Source organism: Neophocaena asiaeorientalis, unplaced genomic scaffold (genome assembly GCF_003031525.2).
Source record: "Neophocaena asiaeorientalis asiaeorientalis breed wild unplaced genomic scaffold, Neophocaena_asiaeorientalis_V1.1 scaffold959, whole genome shotgun sequence".
In the NCBI taxonomy this organism is placed as follows: Eukaryota; Metazoa; Chordata; class Mammalia; order Artiodactyla; family Phocoenidae; genus Neophocaena; species Neophocaena asiaeorientalis.
The window spans coordinates 240,095-254,258 of record NW_020173039.1 but is presented as its reverse complement, the minus strand read 5'-3'; the positions used below and the strand labels follow the sequence as shown (position 1 = coordinate 254,258).

Below are 14,164 nucleotides of genomic sequence, written 5' to 3'. Positions count from 1 at the left end.
TTTGCCTCTGTTTATTATTTTTTCTTTTGCCCTACCCAGGTACGTGGGGGGTTTCTTGCCTTTTGGGAGGTCTGAGGTCTTCTGCCAGCGTTCAGTAGGTGTTCTGTAGGAGTTGTTCCACGTGTAGATGTATTTCTCGTGTATCTGTGGGGAAGAAGGTGATCTCCACGTCTTAATCTTACGCCATCTTGCCCGACGAAGCCTCAATTTCTTGATATTGTTTTATCCTCACCATGACCTATTTTACCTCGTTCACATTTTTATTTATGGCTGCTTTGGCTAATAGAGATGCATTCCTTCGTGTGATCATTTATTCAGAAAACATTTTATCATGATATCCTACTTAAGTAGTTACTTTTGCTTATTTCGTGGTTGCTAGTTTTTGTTGCAGACCATTCCAGTTCAAGAATGGGAACTAGTTATAAAGATAATGGCAATTCCTAACATTGAAAATGTCTGAATTGCTCTTTTTTGTAGCAGATATTATGACTAAAGGGCTTATTCTGTTTTCTTCATTTCATTTTCATTCAGGTTTCATCTACAATTATTTTATGTATTATTTAAATCTTCTGTGTATTACTTAAATCAAGGACTGTGCAGTGCCTTAAATGGAAAAGAGCTCTGGACTAGTTCAAGAGGGACAAAAGGAGATGTCTTTTAGCCAGTTCGTATAGAGTGTCCAGCACTGCACTAGTCACTTTACAAATCTTGTTTCAGGAGTCCCAGCCCCACTACTGTTTTTGACTTTAGCTACTTAATCTGACAGAGCTTGAGTTGCTTCATCTGTAATGCATGGGTAATTCTTCTCTACCTAACTTCCATGAATATTGTGGAGATTCCAATGAGATAACATAAATGAAAAGCCATGTATCACTATAAAAGTGAATTAAGGACTTCCCTGGCAGTCCAGTGGTTAGGAATCGGTGCTTTGACTGCATGGCCCCGGGTTTAGTCCCTGGTTGGGGAAGATCCTGCAAGCCGCATAACGTGCCCCCCCCCAAAAAAAGTGAATTAAATGAAAAGTTATCTTCTTACTATTAACTAAGGTGCTTATTTTAGGAGTTCTTCAAAACAGTTCTATTTAGCTAGGGTTTTATTATCTAAAACTACACATTCATGTTTCAAATGGACATGCCCACATCCAGTTGCCATGAGTGTGATGTTAGTTCTTCAAGCTAAGTATCACTATTTTTATGGCTTACTCTTAGATATAGAGTTCCTTGCAGGCTTTGTAAATTCTGTCTTTTCAGGTGTCTGGCGGAAAGAGATGTGTGATATTACTAATCATTGATATACTTCAGATCAGTTCTCCCATTTAAAGGCAAAAGAATGCCATAATGGAAACATTTTGAAGAAAAGTAATATGGAACATGATTGTTAACAAAATGCATACTGCACTACCACTTTAAAGCTTGGAAAATGTTTAATTCAGAGACTACATAGATAATGGCCAATGAATAGTAATAAGCCACTTAATTATTTAAATACACTGTCTACTCAGTATATCCAGTGTTTTTAAAATAATTTTTGATATGTTAAAATCTTGATGACCAGTCGCACAAGATAAAGATGATTTACATAATCCTTACATTCTCAAATTTTAATGAAAATCTTAGTATTTGAAACATACAGTGCCTTTCAAACAATTAATTAGTCATTTAGATAGCACATGCATCACAGTTCCACGTCTGCATAAAAGCTTTGTAGTTCTCTTATATTATTCCTTATCCATGATAAGCATGAAAACTATACCAAGTTGACAATAGTTGACCTACGTGGGTTGTACTACTATCATATCTATAATACACAAATAACAAAATAACATACCTCGATGGTTATTGCAGCATTTGCTACCCACTTTGAGTTTCTGTGATTGAAACACTTTTGAAATGTATCTGTGCACTGTTTCTTCTTCCATGAGTGGTTAAATAACAAGCAATCACTTGATGAGTTTTGGGCAGCTGCTTTTGTTTTTGTTGTTTTTATAAGGATTCCATTAGCGCTAGGTACTCTACCAGATGGTGATGGTTCTTTGCCTTCATAATAGGCACAATAGTTAACAATATCCTATACTCACCTCATAATGAGGGAATGTTATGAAAATAAGGAGGGCAAGCTTGATGGCTAATTGTGCATTGTGCTGAAGTGCTGTGCCCATCACTCCATGAATGTTGAGTGTTCAGTGATGAAGTTTGCGCCATCTTCAGATAGAGATCTAGATAGCACAGCCCATAGATTAATTTCCAGCTACGTAAAAGAGTCTCGCATCATGTTGATATGCAGCTGTTTTGTGACTCAATTGCCTAGTCGGCTTGGCACAATTTTTTTCAGAATTTCTCTCCAAAGTATTGCTTAACCCATTCTGTGCCAATTTCTTGATATTACAGTTTGCAATTGATCTAGGTTGGTATTTTTAGCGACTGTCCCTTGACTTTAACAAAAGATCATTACTGAAAATACTAGAAAATACTGAAAATACTAGAATCTGTGATTGTTTTCATAGCCAATATTGTCTTCATGTATTCTGCTTCAGCAATTTCATGTGTCTTAAACCTTCTTCTCCATACTTGAAGCACTGTGATACCTGCCACTTGTTATCTAGGGAGGATATAAATGCTGTCATTATTTCATTATGAAAGATCAACACCCATCACATCTGCCCACTGCACTCACCACCTTGGGTAGTTTTGTGACAAAAATCTCCTGGCAAGGGCCTTAGCAGCAGGCATAGTCAGAGGACTGGGTGAGGAAAACACACAAAACAGCCCCATACTATGTCTTCAAACATCACATATGATCGCAAGCATAATAATATTTTGGCAAGTGAAACTTGTTTTATAGACGTATGGGTGTGAATCTATCCTTGTAGGTCAATTTGTCCTGAGTTACCAGTATATTCTGTACTAGTATCACTAGTCACAGCAGTTTTCACCAGTTTAAAATTTGATTATTTTTGAGTGAATATTTATCTCATCCCTGCTTGCTAAGGGAAAACTTACTGGGAGCAGAAGACTCCTAGCAATATAATCCCAAGGGTTGCTGAATTATGCAAGATTTAGAATCATTTATGAGCTTGATCAGAGGGGTTTGCCTGTATTGTAAAGATACATAGACAGCCCCTGTCATCCTGAGACTCAAGGAAAATAACATTTTACTTAAGGATCTCTATCTTCTATTATTGACCTTAAAAAGGATGTATCTTTGACTGGTAAAAGTCAATGCTATTTTGGACATTTCAAAAATCTCTTTTGAAAGAAAAATGGAATTACAGTCAGTACCCAATGAAATACATATTGATTGATAGCTCAGCCTCACTTGTTAAACTTTTTATTTTGAAATAATTTTAGGCTTACAGAAAAGTTGCAAAAATAGTACAAGAAGTTCCTGCATACCCTTCACCCAGCTTCCTGTAATGTCAACAACTTACATACCATACATAGCACAGTTATCAAAACCAGGAAATAACTCTAGTTCAATACTATTAAGTAAACTAGAGACCTTATTTGAATTTCACCAATTTTCCCTCTAATGTCCTTTCTCTGCTCCAGGACCCCACATTGCATTTACTTGTCATGTTTATGTAGTCTCCTCCAATCTGTGACAGTTCCTTAGCCTTTCCTTGTCTTTCATGACCCTGAAACTTTGGATGAGTACTGGTCAGTTATTTTGTAGAATGCCTCTCAATTTGGGTTTGTCAAATGCATTCTCATGATTTGACTGAGGTCATGCATTTTTGGCAAGAAAACCATAGAAATGATGTGCGTCATATTCGAGAGTACTTGATGTTGATGTATCTCCTCTCTCATGTTAACCTTAATCACCTGATAAAAGATGGTGTCTGCTGGGGTTCTGTGCTGTAAAGTTTTCCTCTTGTGAAAATCGATAAATATCTTCTTCATTTATTCAACATCTCCTCAACATACCATTGATGGTAAGGATCATCCCAATATCCAAGCTGTCAAAATGTGGAAGTGTCCATCTTAGAAGTGATGGGTAACACACTTCTCTACTGTCAGTCAAGAAAGGGAGGGAGGAGAAAATGGACCAAGAGATGAGGAAAGACTGAGAAACTGTCACAGATTGGAGGAGACTAAATAAACATGACAAGTAAATGCAATATAGGATCCTGGATTGGATACTGGAGCAGAGAGAGGACATAAGGGGAAAAATTGGTGAAATTCAAATAAGGTCTCTAGTTTATTTAATGGTACTGTAGTAAAGATAATTTCCTGGTTTTTATAACTGTGCTATGTATGGTATGTAAGTTATTGACATTACAGGAATCTGAGTTAAGGGTCTCCAGGGGCGCTCTGTACTATTTTTGTAATTTCTCTGTAAGTCTAAAATTATTTCAAAGTTAAATGTTTTAAAAAGAACTTTCTTAGTCTTGCACATGCATCTCCTGTCTTTTGATGCTCAGAAATACAGTGGAGTATTATTGTTTCTTTTTAAAAATCTTTTAAATTAATTAATTAATTAATTTAATTTTGGGCTGCATTGGGTCTTTGTTGCTGTGTGCGGACTCTCCCTAGTTGTGGCGAGCGGGGGCTACTCTTGGTTGCGATGCGCGGTCTTCTCATTGCTGTGGCTTCTCTTGTTGCGGAGCACGGGCTTCAGTAGTTGTGGCTCGCGGTCTCTAGAGCGCAAGCTAAGTAGTTGTGGCGCACGGGCTTATATGCTTCACAGCATATGGGATCTTCCCAGACCAGGGCTTGAACCTGTGTCCCCTGCATTGGCAGGCGGATTCTTAACCACTGTGCCACCAGGAAAGTCCTCATGTTTCTTTTACTTTTTCTTTCTTCTCTTTTTTAAACTTTGGGTGTGGTAATGAGAAAACTCTGAAATCCATGGAGTGGCTGGGCTTGGGACTAAACTCAACTAACTAGATGGGTGGGATAATTTAAATAGTTAAGAAAGCACTCATACCCATAACAGCGCTTCACAAACCTAGCAAATCAAAAATTTTGAGTGTAGAACATTCATTTCAGATTGTCACCATTTACAAATAGGAAACTGGAGATCCAGTGAGGGAGAGTCCCTTGTCCAATGTCACATAAGCAGTTATCAAAAGATCCTGAGAACTCCAGTGTTCTTCCAATCATTTCAGTCTTTTTTCCTGTGGTGAAGAAGGAGATGGAGAAAACATCATTTGGGCTTATTGTGTTTTGTTTGTTTTTGATCTTTGCAGCATTCGTTTAATTCTAAGAGAAGAAACATACTGCTCAAAAATATGGAACGCGTCACGAATTTTCGTGTCATCCGTGTGCGGGAGCCATGCTAGTCTTCTCTGTATCTTTCCAATTTTAGAATATGTGCTGTCGAAGCAAGCACTGGGCTATTGTTTTACTAAACCAAAAGCATCCAGTGCTTATCACATCAGACTGTCCCACATGACTTTGGGATGCCCTGTTTTCAACATTTTGTGTTTCTCCTTCACTTTCTGTTATTTCAAAAGGGGGAAAAAGTCAACTTTCCCCTTCCTAATCTCTCCCTCATTTATTGTTTCATGACATTGTGTTTAGATGAAGACTTTAATTAAAGTTTCGTATTTAGTTCTCTGACAGTCATTTGGGCTATTAATTTTGAAAAGAAGGAGGAAGTGAGGCAGGGTGTTTTTATTTTTAGACCATGTTATCTAACTTAGTGATACTAAGCTTTGTTTAATCACCAAGAGTCAGAACACTGAGCTGTCTCTACTCCCTCGTCCATCCTTTTCTTCACACCCTGTATTGCTGAGTTAGCTAGCCAGAGTCAGGGATTGTAACGGGCTGTGGATCATGTATATCTTCACTGCATGAAACTCTTTGATGTCTGATGCTGTTATAGATATACTCATTAGTACAAAGTCCTGGCCAGCTAGGGAGGTACCTGTCACAGATTAACTGAAAATATTGCAGTAGCAGCTCAGCCTTGTTATGGGTCAAATACAGTTTTGTAAAAGAATTTGGAATCTAATCCAATGAATTTAAAATGTTGTTTTATGGAAGCATAGCTCAAGATCATTTCTCTCTCCCCCTTGCAGCCAAGGCTGCAATTGGCTACCTGGTAAGAAAGGACTTGTGATATGGCCAGGGATGTATTCTTCAACCAAAATTTGGTACCATTAAGATGGACCCTTTGTCACAGGAACCCCATTTAGTACGAGAGATCTGAATATCTGAAGTTTGAGAACTGTCTACTATATGTCAACTCTTTTGTGTGGAAGAAGCTCTTTACATGTTATGGAAATAGATGTCTGATCTTACTTGATCATATAATAATTCTCTCATGTCACATAGCTATATGAAGTCATTATAAATATTATTTTTTTCTTTACTTCACGTTTTTGTGAAATGTGGATACAAGGTACTTCTGTGCATCTGGAAATAGCAATTAGTTCTTCTAGGAACATGACTTTATTCATAGAACATCGTTTACTCACTGCTGTTTTTGCCCTTACAGATTAGGTTTCTGATTGTAAAGTCCCCAGGTTTGCCTTGTTTTCCTCTATCTCAGCTGGCCGCTTGATTGTTGACCTACAGGGGTATATATTCCAGAGGAATTTTAGCCATCTGGCCATCTGTTCTTTCCTCATTATCTCTAAATAATCTTTTCATTTTTTTTCTGTATTTCCTCCACTGTGTAATCAATCTTTGGTTTCTTAAATTTATGTGTTTTGTTTTGTTTTGGTTTGGTTTTTTGTGGTACGCGGGCCCCTCAATGTTGTGGCCTCTCCCGTTGCGGAGCACAGGCTCCGGACGCGCAGGCTCAGCAGCCATGGTTCACGGGCCCAGCCGCTCCACGGCATGTGGGATCCTCCTGGACCGGGGCACGAACCCGTGTCCCCTGCATTGGCAGGGGGACTCTCAACCACTGCGCCACCAAGGAAGCCCCAAATTTATGGTTTTTGTTGCTGTTGCTGTCTAATCCAGATTTGCAACCCTGCTTAGGTTTTCAATGTTTTTATTTCTGTGCCTTCAGTTCTCACCACAAAGTCAGGTTTTACTGCTAGACATAATGAGAAGTTTAATTCATGCTTTTTCCTGTCTTTCTTGATACTGTTTTCTTAAAAGTCAGTAAATGATTCCATTTGGTCTACGACCTTTTGTTTTGTAAGTCATCTCCACTATTTGGACTTAACCATGTTGTCTACAGTTGGAGTAAATTATTTTTCCAATATTATTCCTGATGAGCTTGTATAATATGGCTTAGTGTCATGTCAAACTCTGTTACTTACAGAAGTAGATGTGACAAAACGATCCATCGGTTTTTGCTGTTGCTTGGTCATAGGCATGTCAATGTATGATGTCATACATTGTCAATGTCATACATGTCAATGTATGCTTTCAATTGGACTGCTTTTTCTATTGTAAGTGGACATATTTTTTGTTGTTGAAACTCAGATTTTTATTTACCCACTGGGAATTTGTAGAAAATATGCTCCTACACATGTTCTTGTGGGTAAACAGTGAAGGCAGTTTCCACACTGAAAACCATCCAACAGCTTGAAAACATAGAGTCACAGTGATATAACTGTGTTAAATATGGCAGATTTCCTGAACTAAGTAAGAGATATCCTATGTGTCAGCCATGATTTGCCAGCTAACTAGATAGTACTAAGGTTCTAATTTCTGTCTCTAGGATGCAGAAATGCAAACAGAAAACCTTTTTCTCTGTGACTTTAAACTCTTTTTTTTTTAACATCTTTATTGGAGTATAATTGCTTTACAATGGTGTGTTAGTTTCTGCTTTACAACAAAATGAATCAGTTATATATATACATATGTTCCCATATCTCTTCCCTCTTGCGTCTCCCTCCCTCTCACCCTCCTATCCCACCCCTCCAGGCGGTCACGTGCTTTGTGACTTTAAACTCTTAACCCATCTTTTATATGTGTCTAGGTACATTGAGTAGGCAGCATTATAGTATCAATCATCTCTTATTCCATTCCAAATACATTTTGGAGACTGTATTTTTAAGATGACATTGTTTTAAGATCACATTGCCATATTGCCTTAAAATTGTTCATCCTATTTATGAAAAAATAGTAACCCTGAAGTAACCATTTGAGAACGTTGAATATGTTTAAGAACTCTGTGTGGTTTTAAAACATTTGCTAAATACCTCTCCCAGAAGTTGTTTTTCTGTTGTTAATGTTTATATTTATCACATACTTTATTCAACGAACTTAAATTTTTTCCAACTTGTATAAAAACATAATCTCTAGAGGTGTTTTTTTTGTTTGTTTGTTTTTGCCATTTCCTGGTTATTTCGCTTTTTCTATTAGCCGGGAAAGCATTCTATATAGAAACAAATTCAATCTTAACTTACTTCCAAGTAACTGAAAAAAATTTTTTTAATTGTCCATTTTTATTCTGCTAGTACCCCACTAGAGGAAGGATTTTTTCCAGCTTTAGTGAGATTTAATTGACATATAACATTGTGTAAGTTTACGGTGTACAACGTGATGATTTGATACAAGTATATATTGGGAAATGATGACCACCTCACATAGTTACTCTTTTTGTGGTAAGAACAGTTTAAGACTTACTGTCTTAAACAAGTGTCAAGTATATAATACAGTTTTGTTCACTATAGTCACGATGCTGTATCTTAGATTACCATAACATATTCACTTTATAATTGGAAGTTTGTACCCTTCGACCACATCTCTCCATTTTCCCCACCCCCAATCCCTGGTAACCTCCATTCTACTCTGTTTCTATGAGTTTAGCTTTTTTAGATTCCTGATATCAGTGAAATTGTACAGTATTTGTCTTTCTGTGTCTGGCCTTCAAGGTATATGCATATTGCCAAAAAAGGCAGGATTTCCTTCTTTCTCATGGCTGAATAATATTCCATTGTATATATTTTGGAATATTGTCTTATTTTTCATAGAGGCCTTAGAGGTAGTCTTGATAAATGCCTCTTTCTTGGGTGAACAACAGATGTAACCATGGAAATGCTTGATGTGAAACATGGTATCAGCAAGTGGCATAAACATAGAAAATGCTGACTTGTAATAACAGCTCTAACCAAGGCTCCTTGTGTGGCCTTGAGGAAGTCATGAGAATCCTACCTACCTCTGTTTCTCTTCATACAAGAGCAAGCAGCAGTACTCAATTTGCAGGACTATTGCTTGTGGTTTACTACATGGATTTTATAAATGTCAGGGGTCATTTAATGCTGAAAGTCCTGTTAAATCCATTAAGAGTTCTATCTATATACATTCAATTCCCCAAAGAAATGATTCATTCAACAAACATTTATTGAAAACTATTACTTGTTAGGCACAGGGCTGAGTACTGCACAGAATACAAAGTTATGGAAGATATGGTCCCTGCCTGACCTTTTAGTGTGAAGCTGCTTGTGTTATGTGCCATAAGCCAGGTACAAACGAACCACTAAAAGAGTCCAAGGGGGGAGGGAGGGCTGGGATTATATCCAGCTGTGGTGGTTAAAGAAGTAGTCATGGGAGAGGTACCGTGTGAGATATTCTTGGAAGGAGAGACAGGAAGACATTCCAGGCAGAAAGGACAACCTAAGCAAAGACAGAGGGGAAAAAACTGTAGTGTGGATTTGGGGAGTCGAGTGTTAAGTCAGCCTGGCTGAAGCATAGAGCCTGTGTTGGTAGAGGAGTAGCCTTAAAAGGAAGTGAGGAGCTTGAACTTGATTTTGTAGCGCTGAGGAATCTGACAATTTTGAGTAGAGAAGTGGCATCATCAGCCTATGCAAGATGAATGAATAGAGCAAAAGAGACTGGCCACAGGGGGACCTCTTAGAAAGCTGCTATTGAAGCTTAGAAAGCTTTATATTGAAGGTATGAAATGATAAGAATTTGAATTAGGGGGTGGCAATGGGAAGGAGAAGCCAGTGATGGAGTTGAAATGCTGCTCAAGTCAACATGGTTAAGTAAGAGGGGGTTGGTTGAAATACTACTTCCACCTACTGCTATTGTGTTCACCTTAATATCCAATTTCATTGAATTTGAAATGAAGATTTGTCATACTTTTTTTTGGTTTCACATTAGACGGTGTCTTGTTCACCACCACAGCTTTTGTGCCTAGCACACATAGTACATATTGGGAGCTTGAAAAGTGTTCACTGAATGAAACATGAGCTTGTTGAATGGCTTTGACAGAGGGAGAACCAATATGGGCTCCCATGCAAGGTGCCTAGTCATCTCTCCACCTGCATCTGTACTTCTACTTCCAGTTCAGTTTTTACCTAAATATGAATGAAAATTGTATACACCCATGTGCCAACTTTCCTCACTCAACCACATTTTAACCTAGATTTCATGGCCTACAGATTGCTGATTTTTGTGAATTTAATTCTGTCCCTTGGCATTATAGAAATGTTCATTGGCCAAACGCCTTGGATACTCTCCAAATTTAGCATTTGAGTGTTTTTACCCTCTATGTGGATTTTTAAAAAATTTACTGAATGACCACTGTTACATATTATTTTAAAGTAATTAGTGTGATAATCTAGTAATATTCAAGCATCATTTTCTGCCTTAAAATGTTTGAAATTGAATTTTACAGCAAGTGGCTAGCTTGCAAATAAAAGTATTCTTGGAAGCATGATTAGCACTAATAAGGTCATTCTGAGTCAAGTACCAGGTCATAATCTGCAGAAAAGGGTTTTGTGTAAAGGTGACTGCCTAATCCAGTAAAAATATATATTTAAAGTTTAATCAATAATGATTGCTTCGAATGTACAGTGATATTTTAAAAGTCTGAAGAGTTTCAGCATAGAAAGGCAAAGAAAAATTCTTAGCGAGAGAGCCTGTGCATTGACTTTTTAAAATAAACTTACCTAGCAATCTGCTTTTTAAAAGAAATGGGAAAGTAATAAGAAATGGGAAACTAATTTCAAGATGGAATTTAAAAAAGGATTTCTAGGCTTATGAGCTGTACCTTGGTATTTGTGCAGTCAGCTCAATCTCTTATACCTTCTCCATCTTCATCTCCATTTGGCATAGTGATTTCTGTTTCTCAGGACAGCCATCCTGAGGCCTTGGGTGCAATCCTTAGTAATTGAGATGTGATTCAGGTTTGGGCAACTGACTCTACTTCAAAAATAAGAAAAGTACCTGGACCATTTTAGAAAAATGTTTCAACAAAGAAGGAAACTTAAAATGGTTTTAAGTATTTAGCAGCATTCAGCTGATGTCATTAATAGTTTACAATAATATCCATAATTGTGACTTGCATATTTTAATAGGCAACTGACAGCTAAGACAAAACCAAGACCCTCTTTCACTCTTCCCAAATTCTCAAGGCCTCACTCCGGTGGCACATGACATTTATTCCATCTACGAAATATTGCTGATAAAATGTATTTAATCATATTTCACTATTCCTCCCCCAAATCTCCTATTCTCCTCACTAGAGAAACACTTAAGGAAAAAAATGACATTACTTCCATGCCAGAGATTGTAGAGAAAAAAAGAAGAAATTCGGAGACACCTATTTGAGAAAAGCTTTTCATTCTGAAATACTTCAGCTCCAATAATAATGTATTTGAAGCGAAACCAGAATGAAAGTGTAATGAATAAAATAACATACTAATGAAGGGGGTGGTGGTGATAGAGAAAGTGAGACTCTGCCAGAGAGAGAATTATTTGTGCCATTTTTATCACACATTATAAACTCCTTGGCTTTCCTTGAAGCAAAGATGAAGAGCTGTGATTAATTATGGCTCAGAGGCGTCTCATTCTCCCCATCAAATTTCTCCTCCTCCTCAATAGCACCTCTAGACCCCTAGTTTAGTCACCTTTGATTTCTACCCCACTGTTTTCCTTTGATTTCTATCCCATAATGTCAAGTGCTAGAGCCCCTCTCAGCAACAGTCCTCAGGCCTCTGCAGTTGCAGAAGAGATAAGATAGGCAAACTCCTTGTGGGCAGGTTCCCTGCCCTATTCATTGTCTTCCATAGTATCCAGCAGTCTCTTTTACAGAGAGGTGCTTATTAACCAGTGTACTTTCTTTTATCAAGCAATAAGAACAATGCAGTTCAATACATTTTCCTCTTTACAGTGGTTGCCAGAAAGCGCAGAGCTACATTTAGGGCCCAGCTGAAGCGATTAACCTTATCTAGATTTTTGAAGTTTTTGATGTAATTATCACCACCTTCCCCATTATATCACTCTTACTCTTTAGGCCCATGATAATGGTGTTTTTGGAAGTGTGTCTTTCCTGTAAGTTGTTTCCAAGCCCTTGTGGAAGAATGGAGTTGTATACCTAGTGAGAGGGCAAGGGAAGGGGCTAATTCTATTTCTGAATTTCTTATTTACAGCTTATTAAGCTATTTGAGTGTTTTTCATTTAGACGTGCCAATGTATTGCAAGCATTATGGTATTGCAAACTGGGGGCTTCAGATTTAAATAGACTGCCAGTGATAGAAGTAAACCGAGTACTGCTGAGACTATTCTTAATCAGAAAGGAAATGATAACAAATACTTGGAACTCCTTAGCCAGGTATTTATTTTCTTCACAATGAAAAGGACAAAGTGTTGTATGGGATGTCCTGTTTCCTTACTGCATCACTGCAGGGTACAACGGATGAACTTTGTATTTGGTGCTTGCTTTGAGGTTTGGGAGTCTATCAATACTTCACCTTTTGGTTATCCATGTTGAAATGCTGTGGTCAACATTGGGTTGTTTGCTTATTTGATGTGAAAAGTATTTCCCTCCTTTGAGCTTGTCTTTTTTCCAGATATCTTTTTTGGGGGTGAGGAGAAGAGGTAGTACTTTCAAATGAGTGTGGTTCCTGCAGTGAGTAAAGGTATTAATTTATTAGAGAGCCGAGGAGAGTTTACTAGAAAATCCTTTATCTGCTTAAATTTGGGTATGTAGCAAACATTTTGAAAAACACTCTGGGGAGATTTATAGAGCAAACATAGGCAACATGTAATACAGAGCTCTTATATACTTACCTTTATAACTAATAGCACTACTTTGTAAACAGAAAATGAATGTGTTTTCTAGGAGTAGTAGAATAGAATCTTGAGAGGTCCAATCCTTTTTTTGTGTGACCTGGACTGGCCTTCTTTTATACGACTGCTAACATCATTACTGAGGTCAGAGATGTGGAATTAAGATATCAAAACCCCGTCTATATGACCTTTTAGAAACTGATTATCAGCGACATAAGAAAATGCTTAGTAAATAGCTAAATCTATTGTTCCATAAGACAGCCATTCCCACAGTGTTGGGAAAGTGTTGTTGGCTGACTAGCAGCCCCACCTTCACCTGGGTACTTGTTAGAAATGCAAATTCTTGGGCCCTACCCAGAACTGCTGAATCAGAAACTTTGAAGGTGAATCTGACAGTCTGTGTTTTACAAAGCCCTCCTGGTGATTCTGATGAACACTCAAGTTTGAGGACCACTGGTTTAGAGAAAACCCTAACAGTCCAAGAGAGTATCAACTAAAGATAATGTTTCTCAGTTTCAGAATTCTCAGCACTCTGGCTTATTGTTTATACTCAGATCTGGTGGAAAGAAAATGACATCTGTTCTGGAAGACTTATATATCTTTGGGAAACTTATTATATTTCTCTCCCTAGGGAGCACCACAGTGCTTATTAGCTGAGATAAGGCTCTGAGACGTACTGCACGAAAGAGCAGTTTACTTCTGTTACACTCAACACTTCTCAAAATTCTTTTACCACAGAAACCCTGTTTTTGTGGAGCACATAGAAACTTCCCATTGAACATCTCATCACAGGTAGCTGGACAAGAATAACATTGGTGTGTAAATGTGTGAAACCAAGAAGAAAAAGATTATTTTAATCACTTGTCTCTTGTAACCCTTTGGAAGGATTAGTGACTTTTTTATACCCCAAAAGGTCTATTGTAGGTGTTACTAGCTGCCACAAGTGGACTTTCAAAGTTTTATATGCAGCAAGTGTGGGGACAAAAAGGGCTTATATATGTATATAACATAAATAATATATATTTGTATATAATATATATTTATTATTAGTTCTTTAAAATAGAAATATACATTCAATATAATTTTCAGTACAATAAGAATATTCAATGTATAAGTATATATGTTCCAACATGTTTCACATTTATATGAGTCAATCTTGGCTTCTAAGCAGTTGGGCCTGTTGAGATGAAAAATAAGAAAAATGAAAATCTGTTCAAATAGTTAGAAACAGTTTTATAATG

At 37.4% G+C, this 14,164-nt stretch overlaps 1 protein-coding gene and 1 non-coding gene across 8 annotated transcripts in view; one reads left to right on the top strand and one right to left on the bottom strand.

Moving 5' to 3' along the window:
* Positions 1–14,164, top strand: part of MBNL3 (muscleblind like splicing regulator 3) — a 107,458-nt gene that overhangs the window by 52,456 nt on the left and 40,838 nt on the right. The gene's annotated exons all lie outside the window — the stretch shown is intronic.
* LOC112398257 (U6 spliceosomal RNA) lies at positions 5,225–5,331 on the bottom strand. The gene has a single exon (XR_003002965.1). It is a non-coding gene; the product is annotated as a U6 spliceosomal RNA (small nuclear RNA).